Source organism: Podarcis raffonei, chromosome 12, assembly GCF_027172205.1.
Source record: "Podarcis raffonei isolate rPodRaf1 chromosome 12, rPodRaf1.pri, whole genome shotgun sequence".
Lineage (NCBI taxonomy): Eukaryota > Metazoa > Chordata > Lepidosauria > Squamata > Lacertidae > Podarcis > Podarcis raffonei.
In genome coordinates this window covers 6,012,164-6,016,478 of record NC_070613.1, presented here as the reverse complement: position 1 = coordinate 6,016,478, position 4,315 = coordinate 6,012,164, and positions in this window count along the sequence as shown.

Below are 4,315 nucleotides of genomic sequence, written 5' to 3'. Positions count from 1 at the left end.
AGCGCTGGCCCCCGGCCTCTTAAGTGAGATGGGCGCACAACCCTAGAGTCTGTCAAGACTGGCCCGTATGGGCAGGGGTACCTTTACCTTTTTAATCAGTTAGATAAGGGACACGGGTGGTGCTGTGGGTTAAACCACAGAGCCTAGGGCTTGCCGATCAGAAGGACTTGGTTCAAATCCCCATGACGGGTGAGCTCCCGTTGCTCGGTCCCTGCTCCTGCCTACCTAGCAGTTCGAAAGCACGTCAAAGTGCAAGTAGATAAATAGGTACCACTCCGGCGGGAAGGTAAACGGCGTTTCCGTGCGCTGCTCTGGTTCGCCAGAAGCGGCTTAGTTATGCTGGCCACATGACCCGGAAGCTGTATGCCGGCTCCCTCAACCAATAAAGCGAGATGAGCGCCGCAACCCCAGAGTCGGCCACGACTGGACCTAATGATCAGGGGTCCCTTTACCTTTACCTTTTTTAATCAGTTAGATGCTGGCCCCTGTCCTTCAAGCAATGAAGCTTCATAACCCACCCCCAGGAAAACTGGGTCTTGGCACCTTTCTGTCTCATGAGACATTGGAGTCCACTTTCTGAGGTCAAGTCAAATCGCTGCACTAGCAGCACCAAAGTGACCTCCCTGGAGCGCAAGCCTGGGCAGTGTGTCTGGAGGTCCTGGGCTGCCCAAAGGAAAGTAAAGGAATATGTTTGGCATCAGCTTGGCTGCAGGAGTCTCCAGAAGGAGGCATACAAAGTGCCGTCCAACTGCCTTAGGCCTCCTAAGATTTTTCTTCTCCTGAAGATCCTGCAAGGAGGTTTGGGACCAGAGTTTTCCTTCTAGGTGGGCTACCTTTCCCAGGTATTTTATTACCGGTATGTTGGAGTAATAACAAGCACTCCGGCGACTTCCAGATGGGGGCTTAATAATGTAACGAGGTCACTGAGCTATTGCAAATGGGTCATTGGCAACAGGCTTTCTAAAAAAATGTGCATGCACAAAGAACACTGCATAAAATGTGCATGTACAAAGAGAATCCGTTCCATAATAAAACCTATCTGGAAACACCTTCCTGGCAACAAATCTTTTCCAACCAAAAGAAAAAAGCACCAGAAAGTGTGGAATAACTACCACGATAGAGATATTGTATAACCTCCTCCCAGATTTACAAATCAGGTAAAAGGTAAAGGGACCCCTGACCATTAGGTCCAGTCGTGGCCGACTCTGGGGTTGTGGCGCTCATCTCGCTTTATTGGGCGAGGGAGCCGGCGTACAGCTTCCAGGTCATGTGTCCAGCATGACTAAGCCGCTTCTGGCGAACCAGAGCAGCGCACGGAAATGCCGTTGACCTTCCCGCCAGAGCGGTACCTATTTATCTACTTACACTTTGACGTGCTTTCGAACTGCTAGGTAGGCAGGAGCAGGGACCGAGCAACGGGAGCTCACCCCATCGCAGGGATTCAAACCACCAACCTTCTGATCGGCAAGCCCTAGGCTCTGTGGTTTAACCCACAGCGCCACCTGCATCCCTACAAATCAGGACCTATGCTCAATAAAAAGACTGCCTGCAAGTGAGCTGAGTCAAACCAGACACAGAGGCAGCTTTCCTGAAGGGGAGATGTATGGTAAAAAGTGGAATGATGACATTCCCTCTCTCTGCACATGTCACACTATACAACCCCTCCCCACACCCAAAAACTGTTTTAGAATCTGGTCCAGGAAAATGGTTTGCTGTGTGGGGTTATTTACCTGTTTTGTGGGGAAAATTTTAAACTGGTGATGCTTGGTTTTCTTCAACACAGATGATATAATATTCTGGAGGACACTCTGAGATCTGTATGTGGATTATTGTTATTAATTTATTACCTGACTTTCACCCTAAGGTCCCAGGATGGGTTACAGCAGCACAACACACTATTTAAAGCAATTTAAAACAACTTAATTGTGAGGGTGATAAAGGCTTTGAAAGGTTCATATTATTACAATAAATCAGTGTAGTGAAAGGTTATCCTCAGAGGGGTTCACCTGGCCCCCTCCTTTAACATCTTTTCAAGCCTTTAAAAACAATTATTTTATTACTGTAATGCCTGCATTTCGATGTGGTTTAAGAACTGTGGCTTTTAGCTCAGCAAATAACTTTTTCTTGTGGCTCTCTGTATCATGTATCATGTGGCTCTCCGTATCATTGCTGAAATAGTGTTAAGCTCTGCTTTGATGTGGCTGTCCTGTGTGTTGGTGCTGTTATTGACTCATGCTCCAAACTGTGGTTTTAAAGTCTTTCTCCACCTGTGTTGCACCCAGAGAACTCGTGTTATTGACCAAGTGGTCAACGGAATGTAAATATGTAAGAAATGTCCACTACTCTTGCTAGAAGTGGCTCAGGGGATCATTCTCCTAACCTGATACAGTTGGGTTGCCAAATTTCAAACAGTGAAAATCTGGACAGAAAGGTTGTTGAGCTCATTGCGCAAAATCGCAAAAATGCAGTTTTTGAGCTATTTTTTATGGAAGAATGGCAAAAACGGCACTGCCAACATGGGCTGCAATACATCTGGATTTCCCCAAACAGTTTCCCGATTTCCGCCCTGGCACTGCTGCTAACTGCAGTATTCTGAATACATGTCTGGGAAAATCTGGACGTATGGCAACCCTAAATCAGTTTTCTTTTTTGGGGCAGGGAGAAGTCTCAGCCCTGGGAACCAAATGTGGCCTTCTAAACCTCTTTACTTGGTCCTCAGATCTCTCCATACGACACACCTCACTTTGTACCCTGAATATCCACCCCTCCCCAAAGCTGGAATGTGTCCCTTAACTCTGGTGATGCCTCTCTTTTGTCTGGATGGAAGAAATTAGCCCTCATGTGTGTGGCGCTGTGGGTTAAACCACAGAGCCTAGGACTTGGTTCGAATCCCCGCAACGGGGTGAGCTCCCGTTGCTCGGTCCCTGCTCCTGCCAACCTAGCAGTTCAAAAGCACGTCAAAGTGCAAGTAGATAAATAGGTACCACTCTGGCAGGAAGGTAAACGGCGTTTCCGTGCGCTGCTCTGGTTCACCAGAAGCGGCTTAGTCATGCTGGCCACATGACCCGGAAGCTGTACGCCGGCTCCCTTGGCCAATAAAGTGAGATGAGCGCCGCAACCCCAGAGTCATTTGCGACTGGACCTAATGGTCAGGGGTCCCTTTACCTTTACCTTACAAAGATAACATTTACATGAATTGCTCCACCCGCTTCCCCCTCTTACCCTGCCTGCCACTGGCACGTAGTTGCCTAGATCAGGGTTTCTCAAACTTGGGTCTGCAGTTGTTTTGGGACTACAATTTCCATCATTCCTGACCATTGGTCCCGCTAGCTAAGGTTGCTGGGAGTTGTAGTCCAAAAACAGCTGGAGACCCAAGTTTGGGAAACCCTGGGATGAGAATGTGGCCCTTGGGTTGAAAGCATGTTCCCCACTCCTGCCCTGTGTGAGGATGCTGTGGGCGGTATGCATTTACCCTTAACACAGATATGTCCCACACAGCAGATGTGTTGCCTGGCAGCCAAGGGAATCCTGGGTGAAAATGTCACCTTAGCTTTGAGTAGAGAAGGTGGGTTGAGACAAGCCATCACCTCTCGCCCTGTTGGTAATAGGAATACTTATCCACAAGTGAGGGCAGCCAACACAATGCTCCCCCAAAGTGGTTGGACCCCCAAGTCCCTACAAGCCCCAGCCAGATTGGTGGATGTTCAGGAATGATAATGATAATTTAATTAATATGCTACTTATATGCCAGAATGGCCTCTTCTGAGCAGTTTACGGCATAATTAAAACACACAGTAGCAAATCCACTAGGGCATTAAATCAGCCTTAATTAAAATATACAATAAAACAAACAATTAAAAAGCATAACAATTAAAACTTTTTTTTAAAAAAAAACCCCAGTTAAAACAATGAAACCAGAAGTTCATTTCAGGGAAACGCTTGCCTAAACAGGTGCGTCTTCAAGAGATGGCAGAATGCCAACACTGAGGGAGCCTCTCGCATTTCAGCAGGCGGGGGGCATTGCACGTCACTGGTATCACCAGTGTAAAAGCCTGCCTCTGAGCGTAATGCGCTTAACAGGCAGTGTGATAAGGATGATGGGAGTTGCAATACAACAGCATCTGAATGGCACCATGTTGGCTAACCCTCCTCTGTAGGGTTAGTGAAGTATTAGTAAAGGTAAAGGGACCCCTGACCATTAGGTCCAGTCGTGGATGACTCTGGGGTTGCGGCGCTCGTCTCGCTTTATTGGCCGAAGGAGCCGCCGTACAGCTTCCGGGTCATGTGGCCAGCATGACTAAGCCGCTTCTGGCGA